This window comes from Epinephelus fuscoguttatus, linkage group LG12, assembly GCF_011397635.1.
Source record: "Epinephelus fuscoguttatus linkage group LG12, E.fuscoguttatus.final_Chr_v1".
Lineage (NCBI taxonomy): Eukaryota > Metazoa > Chordata > Actinopteri > Perciformes > Serranidae > Epinephelus > Epinephelus fuscoguttatus.
In genome coordinates, this window is record NC_064763.1 from 34,875,523 (window position 1) to 34,887,978 (window position 12,456).

The 12,456-nt window shown below is 40.6% G+C and overlaps 1 long non-coding RNA gene across 1 annotated transcript in view; it reads left to right on the plus strand.

The window, feature by feature from the left end:
• Nucleotides 1-872: 872 nt before the first annotated feature.
• Nucleotides 873-12,456, plus strand: part of LOC125898097 (uncharacterized) — a 172,251-nt gene continuing 160,667 nt past the window's right edge. The window contains exon 1 of the long non-coding RNA XR_007450583.1: nucleotides 873-1,113. This is a non-coding gene — a long non-coding RNA (uncharacterized LOC125898097). The remainder of the gene's footprint in view (nucleotides 1,114-12,456) is intronic.

Sequence of the window (12,456 nt, forward strand, 5' to 3'; positions counted from 1 at the left end):
ACAGCGTAAGCCAGCTTAATCAGAAGAATCTGCATCCCATGGCAACATGGATCTTTTCAAATTTGCATCGCCTTTTCATTTGAGCACAGCATGGTGCTGAATTTGAATCTGAGCCACAGTGTTGAAGAAATAGAGCTCTGGTGGCTCTGGATAGGACATGAGTCATGACACAGTACTGTAGGCAGGCCTGGCATTACAACAAAGACATTAGAGTCTAATGCAAAATGCTCCTTTTCATCTTTCACCCACAACACCCCTTTTTGGTCATCACCCACAGCCTGTGTGTGTGTGTGTCTGTGGAGAACCCACGTTGTCATTTTTCTAAATCATCCGGTGTTTCAGATTAAACTAACAAAGGGAACTAATGTTTGTTCAGCCAAGATATCACACCAGCTTTATTGCGGAAGGTGACTCACCTCTGAAGGATATTTGTAATATAAAAGCATGACATTGTAAGAAATTGCATCTGAAACTGAGACACCGGAAGTGTGCTAAAATATATATATTTTTAAATTAATGTATTTATTTTTTAGTATTCATCTATTTGGCATAGCCTACGGAAAGGGAAAAGTTTATGACAGAAGAACTTGAAGGCCAAAATGTGTATCAGGCCTTAGTTTAGGCGTTTGTTTAGCATGATGTGGTTTAACACAACCTAAACTACTTTACGTCACACGTGGCCCAGAGACGTGATTGGCTACAATTCTGAGTGATTGACCTGTTGATCGCCAATCACAGCTCGTCTTACCATGACAGCACAACGGTTGATTGGCATTTCGAAGTGAGAGCGCTTGCTGTAGTTCACGGGATGTCCCGGGAAAAACACACACAGAATAGCTTGGTGACGCTATTATTTTGTGGCCAGCAAGGTGAGAAAAACAAGCACATCCACGAACATGGCTCGCGAGGACGGGAAAGAAGTTTTTCCATTGGAGCGCTGCAGTTTCCCTTGACAACTAAGTTAGCTAAGGACTTTACAGGACTGATTCACAACTTGGATTAATTTTTATGAGAAACTCTTATAATTATTTTGACCGGTGGACCCCCACAGACTAAAGGAGTATAAATACCAGAGGAGTGGATACATATCTGGACTTAATGGCGGCTTCAAAGGTAAGAAGTCATCACTTTTTTTTTATCTCTGTCATTTACCATGCATGTAAATTTGAATTAACGTTAATTATTGGTGCTCCTGTCGTCCGTAAAATGAACTTAACGGTTAAATTGCGGAGAAGCTAGCCGTGCTAGCCATGTGTAGCATGTCCATACTGACAAAGTGCAAAGTTACACATTGTTTTGGTGTAACATTAATGCTAAGCTGCTTTTAACTAGCTAAAGCGGTCGCTGGTGACCCCTTGGTTAGTAAGTGTGTGTCTTTTCTCTCATATAAAAGCCTGCTTTTCACTTTAGTAATAGCCTGTGTGAGTTGTGTTTGACACTGCAAAGGAATATTCTAGCAACACTAACCAATTAGTGTGGTTAATGTACCTTCCACTGAAGTACCTTTGGCCACAGGGAGCTTATATGGACTCCAACAGATACACAGGGAAATACTGTATGACCAAACAGTCAAATAGTTTCCTATATCCGCAATTAGTCTTTTGTTTTGAAGCCTCTTTTGTGACCCAGTACACTTTATAAAAATAACACAATAGCAGAGACTGGGGAGCAATGCATAAACTGGATAAATCAGTTACAACCATCTAGTATTTGTGGATTTTACATTTAATTAAAGACCCAAACAGTAATGTCAGGACTATAAAAATAACAGGTGTATTCACATAAATAATCAAATTGTCTCATCAAAGTGACTCAGTCACAGTTTTTATCTATCCATTTAACCTCGGGTGAAAAAAATTGATGTATTTTACTACTTATCCAAACAACAGCGTCAGAAAAAAAAGCTGATTTAGTATTTAGTCTGTTGAGTAGAAGTCCTGTTCAAATAATGGCAGGTTGTAGGCCAAAACGAAAACTAATAAGTTATGACAGGTGTTGTTTACATTAAATTATAAACTGTGCCTTCAGTCAATATGGTTCCACATTATAAATGATAAGTACCACTGTACAATAACCACATTTGTCTACCGTACATAATTGAGCCCACTATAAACAAGGTCTAATTAATCTTTCTTTCTAAAGGATTCTTATTGCTAAGGTCATAGCATATAAGGATGTGTGGGTTTTCTGTGGGTACTCCAGCTTCCTCCCACAATCTATGTGTTGGCCCTGCAGTAGTCTGGCGAACTGTATACGGCAAAAGCCCCTCTCACCCTATGTCCACTGGGATAGGCTCCAGCACCCCTGCATACACCAAGGGGTTAAGCGGTTACAGAAAATGAATGAATGGATGTTAGATATGTAACAGATAAAGGCTTATGACAGTTACGGAACAGACTAGCATAACAACTGATAATCAAGCACCACAAGCTAAAGCTAAGAAATAAAAAAAATAAATCACTGAAAAGTCATTGTTCATAACAGAAAGCAACAACACCCATGTTTAGACACTAAGATTCAGGCCACTTAACACAGAACTATAAAAATTGTTGTCATCTTGTCGGGTTGACAGAAGTCACAGGTGTAGTTTGAATGATAATTCATTTCTCAAATTCTTAACTCAAGGTCGACTTACTGGATTTATCAGTTTTGGCTTGTGGCTTTCATCAATGCATGAAGTTTAGTTTCATAAACCCTGATAGTTTGTGCCAATGACCTCCCTGATCTTTCTGCTCTTGTCCATTGGCTCTCAGTCAGAGGCCTTTCAGTCAGTGATGTGATTGGTGTCCGTCCTGTGTTTAGAGATAGTCTGGTACTATGCAGACATACAAAGGTATAACTCGGCTTTCTTTACAAGGCCAGAAACATTCCCCTGAACAGAGTGCTGTAATGATAAAACTTAATTTCTGTTAACTTTGGTTGGCAAGGTCTTTGCCCACCACAGCTACTGAGCTGAGCTGAGTGTTTTTTCTGTCAGCAAGGCAGAACGGGGTTGACAGATTAAAGCTTTACTTTTGTTATTCTGCTTTGTTAATTTATTTCCTCATCTTATGAGACTTCAAGAAACATCTTTAATTTCTCTGTCTCAGCCTCTCCCCTTCTGTATGTGTGTGTCCTTAGTTAATTAGGAGGAATATATGTTAATGGGACGCTGCTAGCAGACTAATTAAGATTCTGATTAGAGCGAAGATACTGTCAGCCAGTCCCGATGTGTGTGCTCGTGTGATTGTGTGTGCTTCTGTGTGTGTCTTGCTGCTGGCTCGCTTGTCGAGGAAATCACCCCAGCTCCAACATGCACTGGATGAACAGATTACACAATGTACTGTATATATTTGTTCTCTGGTTAGAGAATGAAATGGATTCTTGGCTACAATGGTGAATTACCATTTTATTAAAAAAAACAACCAAACAAAAAACATGGAGCTTGATTAACTTTTTCAGCCAGCGAACATAGAGTTGGATTTGTTGTAGCAAAGAGTGCAAACCCTCTGATTTGGGCTTGAATAAGACCACAGGCTGTGTTTAAGTTAGGAACACAATGATCCGTCTAATGATGGGCTTATTTGTGTGTGTGGGTGTGTGCATGTGCCTGTCTCTGTGTGTGTTCGTGCCACTTTCTTGTGTTGCATCACTTTGAACCTTTTATGCTACAGTGTGCAGGAAGGCTATGCTTCTTCTTGCTGGAAGAAAATCCAAGATTTTCCTTAATGTTGTACATGCGCCATAGCAACAGTGTATTGACAAGAGCCAAAAAAAGTCATATTAACAATTCCTTTTGTCTGTCTCTGTCTTGCCTTCTCCCTCTCGGTTTCTCTTCATGTGAGTCACACTCCTTTTCTTTCCCTCTATTTATTTCTCTTTAACACTTCATCCCACTCTTTCAGCTTTCTTGTTTCATCACATTTTTTTTTCTAATGGATTTTCTCCAGTTGTCTATCTAAAGCATTGCCCACATGCTGTGCCATGTGCATAGCAAAGATGAAGTGAGCATCCAGCATCTGTAGGTTGTAAGAAAGAGTGATGCTCCTCTGGTGCAGGGAGCTCCTCTGCATAGAAAAAAGGAGCCACTATGTGCCTTCACAAATGGCTCACTCATAAAGTATGCACACCATGATTGATGCGAGCGTTGATGTATGCGCTGAAGAATGAACTGCAAAGATTAGATTAATTTATGACAGGGAGAGATATTTTGCTTGAAGTCACTTTGATTGCACATAGTGAGCTTCACTAACCATTGAAGAAGTAACGTGGTGCCCATGTAGGATGTAGCAGGGAGAGATTGCACTATGTGACATGTTGTTTGGACATAAATCATCATTTGAATTAAGATTTATGTTCATCAAAGACTGAAATGCTCTAAATGGATTGATGAAGTCCTCTCTGTTTGCTGTGACATTTTGTATGGCTATGGAGCGCAAATGGCAACATTTTAAGGTTGTTTAAAAAGGTTAGGGGCAAATTATAATAAATCGCATTAGTATGTTATACTTGCACACTCACAGCTTCAGTCTGAAGATTAATAAAGACTGTATGGTGCAAAGTAGGCACTGGGGCCATAAAACATTTAGCACAGATTAATGTTAGGACAAGCACTTATTGTAGCTTTAACCACTGCATTTAAACAGGACTTTGTGATGAGGTTTTGTGATACTGTTGAGCCCAGCAGGCAAAAGGCATGACATGTTGTCAAACACACAACAACAATAAATGCAAATTAAAACACGCAACCAAACAAAACTAAACAATTGAACATTTACTAAATTGGGCCCAAAATTACTTTATTTACTTTACTTACCTTACTTTTTGTCTCACCGAAATGTCACAGTGCCCCCTTCATACCCTCCTACCCATACAGTTTTGACGCCACAGTAGACATTAGCTGCGTTTCCATTACAGTTTTGCACAAAATAAATGCGATATTTCTAAAGTTTCGACAAAGTACAATTGCGAATTGCAGGTGTTTCCATTAAAAGGTGTTTTATATATGAGCCCTAATTCTCTTAAAATCTCGTCCTGCGAGACTCCACTTTGTTTGCGGAAGTAAGATGGACATTCCAAATCTCTTGCGAGCTGGAACAATCATCTCAGTTCCCACTGCTGCTGTTGCAGTAGTCTACAACCGAAGACAATGAGAGCGAGTGGTATTCCAAAGTCCTTATGTGTGGCATCGACCATGAATAAAGGATTTCTGGGAGAGCATCGTGAACGAGGAATTTATTTATTTATTTTTTCAAAACTTTATTTGTGCACGAGGAATTCACAGAGGACTTGAATGTTCAGTGACGTACATTTGTGAAAAAGTGTTTCCAATTAGGGATGGGTCACGGTTTTTGAATTTTCGCATAGTCGTTTTATTTTGAAAAATCTTTTTTTTTTAATGCGACTATTACTATTCGCCGTCTTATTTCCCCCCCTTTATTTGACATGCAATTCAGCTCCTAACCGCATGAGGGCAGTATAGGATTGCTACAGTGGTGTGAGATGGGCTACCAGCTAGTTTGATGCTCTTCTACAAACAGGAGAAACATGCAGAGACTACTTCATTCATCAAAAAGTTCCGTGTGGAACAACTTCGACAAAATAAACGAAAATGAGGTGCAGTGCAAACTCTGTGAGGCAAAGCTTGCGTATCACAAGTCTACAACAAGTATGCACAGTCATTTGAGAGCGAGGCACGCAGGAGGTGGCGAGGGACCGTATGGCTGGGCTCAGCGGCACGACACGTCTGCAGCGCGAGTCCCGTAGCAGCTTGCCCCCCAGTTAATCAATTACAGCGGCTCCACCGGCAATGGGAGCAGCGTGACAACCCTCTACTTTACGCGGCTCTTCTATTTTAGTCACGCTACGCTCCCCTACGCGACCCCCCCTTTTGTGCATTTCTAGGGTTAATGGAAATGCACTTATTGTTTCAGCACTCTGTGTCAGCTCTATGCTGGCTAGCTTTCGTTGCTAGGAGCATATGAATGCTAAACAAACTGTGAAAGTCATGAATATACCTCAGGTTTCAGCTGTTGGACACACTGTGGTGTTATCTTTGACACCCCATAGTTGTTTGTTAGTGAATAACAAGTTATTCTGATAAAATGTGCACACAAATTGTTCATTAGAGAGTATGAAATACTAGTTCACCTACAAAAAAATTATTTAAGTACAGCAATATGAAGTTCTCCAGCAACCACTGGCTATGAAGGGGAGTTATACTACTTTTTCTCGTAAGAAAATGACAAAATGTTTCTCTTTGTAAACTCTTTCACAGCTGGAAAACTTCACGTCTGAACACACATTTTGACATAAATACAGACATGCATTTGACACTTCACAAAAAAGTAGCAAGAAAGCACATCGTCTGAAAAGTTAGAAATTAAACCAACCTATTTTAAAGAAACTGATCTCTGCCTTGCATTAATACAATAAATGCATCCCCAAATGCACACTCACAGGCATACAGCATTGTTTGAAAAACGGGCTGAATTAGAAGAAATTCATTATCAGAGGCTGGGGTGGGGGGATGCCATTAGTCATGAGCCATCAGAGCATACCTCTAAAAAGTGCACTATAGCGCTCTGACAGTTTGGTGGATGAAAGACAACAATTTAGTACAGACCTGCCATAACCGCTGATGTCCTTGTGTGGGAGGTGCAGAATTACAATGAGTGAAGATAAAACACCTCACATTTGTTTAGCCTGGGAGGAGAAAACGCATTTGCTAAATGCATCGCTCTGGTCCCAGAATAGGCACAGCCCACTGTAAGGAACTGTTAAGTAACTCCAGGCCAAAAGCCTAATAAACACTGGTAGTAGCAAAGGTTTTCCTGTGAATTTAAAATGATTTCTTTCTGGGAATAGTATCGCTTGCCATAAATCCATTCTGATTTAAAAACAGAACTGCGGATAATTGATCTCAACATGATTATTGCTGCAACTTTCCAATATTTTTATTTCATATTTGTTGGAAAATGTGGATTAATCAATTACCTTTTTCATGATTTGTCTGTAAGTTTGATCGTTTTATAATGTCAGTTAGATCATTGCACATAAAACATATGGACAATGATTTGCTGTTTGTCATTAGCAGATATGAAGCTTCCTTGAGCAGCGGTCTAAAAGCCTTTTAGGAACTGGAGTACTTCACATGATGTTGAGAGCACTGGGTACTGACAGATGTTGCTTACAGTTTAGGACTGTGACATTATCAGTCTAATTGATGCTACTGAGTAATTTACTGGCACACCTGGTATTTACTAGCTGTTTATTCCTTGCACCTGACCCAAATCCTCGTGATGGTTTTGAAGTAGAACCAAAAGTTTGAAACTCCAACAATGCCTGGCTTATTAATTAATATTTAATAATTTAATATCTAATTAATATTTAATATATTCTCTTCTCTGATATATTTGTAGTTTTTTTGTGCTACATGTGAAAACATAGGCTTGACAAATTAAGGCAAAACCCTGGATAGCATCACATGGCTAACGTTACCTAATGGTTCTTTACAAGTTTATTGACAGAGTTGAGCCACTTCAGTGTCTGTATGAGATTAACAGCTCTGTGTCGAATGTTAATCACTCCTGCACTGCGCAAGCGAGAAAATATGACAAGTTGGGATGAGATCATGTTGTGCTGTGTTAGCTTGTGCTAAATGTGCAGAGAGAGCAGGAGGAGTTGTCTCACGTGGACAGTCTTTCAGTGCTGGATGTCTGCAGTCAGCTGTTGACGTCCCTGACCCACCCAACCCCACCATCACAAATAGATTCTAATTCTGTTGGAAACACTGAAAGCTCATAATAATAAGCCCAGAATCCGTAACAGCATCACAGCTATTTTTGCAGTTTTTACCTGCCCCTGCAATTCAGAAAAGCTGTCGTGAAGTCAGGGTTTTCAGGCCGCCAACAATCCCAAAGACAGCCTACAAATCCTGGAGGGACTGTGTAGCTTTGGGTCATTTTTAAAGAAGTTTGACTCTTGATTCTTGACTCAGCAGCCGCTCCCGAATGGAACTTAATGACACTGTCCCAACACAAAACTAGCGTCTGACCATTGCGTAACATTATGTTACATCGGAGCTCTTCGTCTGTGTTGAATCCATTAAATATGCACAGTTACATCATGTAAACAAACTACGTAGCTATCAGCGGTGTGCTGAGGATCAGATTGGAGATGCAACCAAATCTTTTTTTTTAAAAGATTTTTTTGGGGCATTTTGCCTTTAATGGACAGGACAGCCAAGTGTGAGAGGGGGAGAGAGAGATCGCAGTGTTTCCCATACATTCATTTATCTGTGGCGGTGCGCCACGAATAAATTATCTCCGCCACATATAGATTTTTCTGCTTTTGGCGCTACCTGTTCGACCTCGCTCATAAACACATTATAATGGGACTCAGTGTCTGTGAATGTAGTTTGTCGTTACAATTCCGGTGCAATAGGTGGCGGTATGCATTGTAAAGACGCACTTAACGCACCTGGTCCACCAGAAGAAGAAGAAGCAGACGTAGAAGCAGAACGGATCCAAAGACCTCTCGGTACAAATATGTGGGCAAACAAGTCCAAAAGTGGTCCAAACAACTCTAACTCATCATGTTATAGCTGTTTTATTAGCCTGTGTCTGTATTAACATAGGTGGAAGCTCAACATGTGCAGAGACATTAACTCACGCCGTTAGTAGTGTTAACTGCAGCGCGAGTCCCGTAGCAGCTCGCCACCCTCTTAATCAGTTACAGCGGCTCCACTGGCAACGGGAGCGGCACGACAACCCCCGTCTGTTGCGCGACAACTCTCTATTTTACGCGGCTCTCCTATTTTTGTCACGCTATGCTCCCCTACGCGACCCTCCAGCAGATAAAAACTATATGAAATAGTGTGCTAAACGAGCACAATGTATTTTTAAATGAATAAACCATTATCAGAGGTGATATGTGATGATTTTTTCCATGCATTTACCCATGTTTATCCGTGACGTTGTGTAAATGTCTGTGGTGGACATTTGAAAGTGAGTAGATGACAAACAGTACAGTAAACTTGTAGATAACTCAAATATATGTAATAATTTTGGTGGAAAATGCTTTAACATTTCATGCAGCCTACATGCAGCCTCTCGGCTTGGCAAACAGTAAACAACCCCGCTGGCATCTCTACGTGTCGCTTCCGTACACAGTCAGTGGAGCCCAAATGAAAACGCCGCGACGCTACGCTGACGTGACGTAGGTTTGCAGCCGGTGGAGCCCGGCCGTGTGGTTCTGCTCGTTAGTAATTAACTCTGACGTTGGATGTTTACTTCTTCACACAGATGAGTATTGAAAAATATTTTTAATACCCCCCCCTCCTAGGACCACACCACCACGAATAGATTCTTGTCCTGTGGGAAACACTGGATAGGTAATGACATGCAGCAAAGGGCCACAGGCTGGACTCGAACCCGGGCCGCTGCGGCAACAGCCTTGCACATGGGGCGCCTGCTCTATCCACTGAGCCACTGACACCCCCGATGCAGCCAGTTAGGAGACCTCTTTGGTCGGCTACAAATCTGAAATGTTGTCATATTAGCTCTTCTCATCACCCAAAACAACAAAACAAATGAACGTTTGAGTGCTTCGTGCGCCACTCTTCCTCTACTAAATTTGATCTCTTTCATGTAACCAATACTGGCCTTGGCTCTGCACTAAATTGCACACGGCCTGTCAGACACTAGTGGCTCTATAAATCTGAAACATTATATTGTATTAATCATGCTGTCATTACCAGTGCAGTCTGGGTTGGTTTTGGCACTGTGATGTCATCAGCAGAGGTTGCTAATGGAGGCTGCTTTTAAACCTGCCAAAACATATCATAATGATAAATGCCTGTTCAGCTCATTTGCATAAAATCAAACAGATTAAGGCTTGTACACTGGACCAGACCAGCAAAACCAGAAATCAACCCAACTCTATTGTTCTGGGGGGTCATTGTGGCTGAGTGTGAAACCTGAGATTGAAGGACATGTGTTCATACCACAGAAACAACACAAAGCACAAATCCTGAGCAAATCCCAGTTATCCTCGCCACGAAAATTTCAATGCACTGCTCGATGCTTGCTGACACAGTCCCTATTTCACCTCACAGCAAGTGACCAAAATACAAAAGGAGTTTAGGTGAGAGAAATAAAAAAAAAACAGAGCCATCCCACACACTGTGCCTAGCCATCCAGGCGATATTTTTCCATAGGGGAGCTAAAAAACCTACCACCATCTATTCTCTCATTATTATACACCCTCCTCTGACAACACATGCTGACATCACACTGACGCACATACACATCCTGTTCTTTCTAGTTATCCTAAAATGGGTTCCGTCTGCTTGATTCTGCTCGGGAAACAGGGTTAAAGCCACGCTGTCTGTCACCAGGTGGCTTTTGCAGCCATTTGAAAATCTCCGCTCATAGCCATGCCACTCATCTCCTCCACCCGCTGCTTGTCATTTCAGACTGGCAGAAGAATTCTCAACAGATGACAAAAAAACATCTTCTTTTGCATCCTAATGCCAATATGAATTTCAATAAGGCTAAGCTGGTCTGTTCTAATGATTCAGACTTAAGTAAATATCAAACAACAGGCCATTTTCTCCATGATAGATGTACCCATTTGGTATATTCTCTTATTAATGGATACCAGTTATCAAAGCCAAATGCCTATTTATCAACTAAGGGCCAGAGGGACTAGAGGGCAAAGCACACACATGGACATATGCACCTGCATACAAAACACACGAGATGGTCTTTCCAGTTCACCGTTTCCGTGAAGCATGCGACCCCCTTTGCTGCCTTGATCATGCATATTAATCACATGCCCTTTGATGTTAAACATTTATAGCGCAAGCATAAATGTAACAGCATGTGTAGTTTATATATGTGCTGCCAACCATGGAAGATTGTTGCCCAGAGTTTATGTAAATAGGTCACTACTGATGAAGCAAAGAGACAATGAGAGGTGCATGTGGAGAAAAGGAGTTAAATACACCCTCATGAATGTATTTACAGAAGCAGCTGTTATAAAGGATTGAAATGTGCAGTTCAGACACACATTAGTCAGATTTTATCTTTTGGAGAATTGCAAAACTTTCTTGATGATTGTAGTTGTCAAGAATGACCTCGATGTGGATTTATTGTCTTTGCTTCTATATGGCCCATGCTAATTAATCTTGAGGCTAAACCTACATTTTCAGGGTCAAGAAGCCCAGTAGGGCTAATTAGAGGAAGGCGCAGGTAATTAAGGTCACAGTTTCTAGTAACAATCTTGAATTCTGAAGAGCAGTTGATTGATATCTTTATTCTTATGTGTATCTTGCCCCCAGTTGCTTTACAGAAATACTGTATAAATTGTAATTTCTAACAAAAATAATTCCAGGAGCAAGGAGAAGATAAACCTTTTATCACTTGCCACTTTCTCACAATAAATCGATAACATACAGTAAGTGGTCTGCGTCAATCTCGCAACCCATCGACAATCATCTGACAAAGATAAGCCTTTGGGGGTTTAGGCCAATATTATGGGAGATCCAGTGTAGCAAGCAGGTATCTGGGCTTAGACTTCCTCTTTTGTGCGACAGTTATGCCGGCTAATCTCTCTTAATAGATATATGCATATGAATGCAGTTGATATAAAAAAAACTAACATAAAGCTAGGTTGTCCATAGACGATACTCAATGCATTTTACCTTCCCACACGGACTGTTTACATGCTGCTTTAACCTGACTGGTCAATACTACTTGGACTTTAAACAGAAACCAAAACGCCTCTGATACCAAACCCATGTCCCTTTGCCTACAGATTCTGCATACATATGCACATATCTGTTTGTAGAGATTAGGTCTGCCTTGGATGGTTCGCCAACACTGTAGATGATCTTTTAAGATGTGCACACATCAAAACAAACTCAACCTGATCTAAGCACAGATATAGCCTGCAAAATTTCCCACAGTTATCTGAGCTCGATACAGAACTAACAAACTCTGTTTGAAAATTATTAGTCATGACTTAATAAAACACTGTTATTATGTTCCTTTGACTCCATAAATTTTATCGTTCCTTTCTGTCTTATACATAACAGATTTATTTATAGTGTATGTGTTGCCCCACTCTCACAGTTGCTAAAATTTGGTCAGATAAATAAAAAAGCAACATTTGGGGTGCCTTATGATCCAGCATACTTTGCTTGCTCTGCTCAGATTTGTGCTATGTGAGGTTTCCAAGAGAGCTTATGTTCTATGATTACACCTTATTATCTGTATGACTCAAGATTTTAAACTCAACATTAAAATACGAACATTACATTTAACATATAAACAATATATCTGTGTGCACACACAGAGTAGATGAGGTAGTCCAGATGGTTTCTCACATCATTTCACCATCTGCTGACTTCACCCACACAAACACACACCTTCAGGATCAGTGCACCCACATTTTCTCTGGCGTATGCCAGCA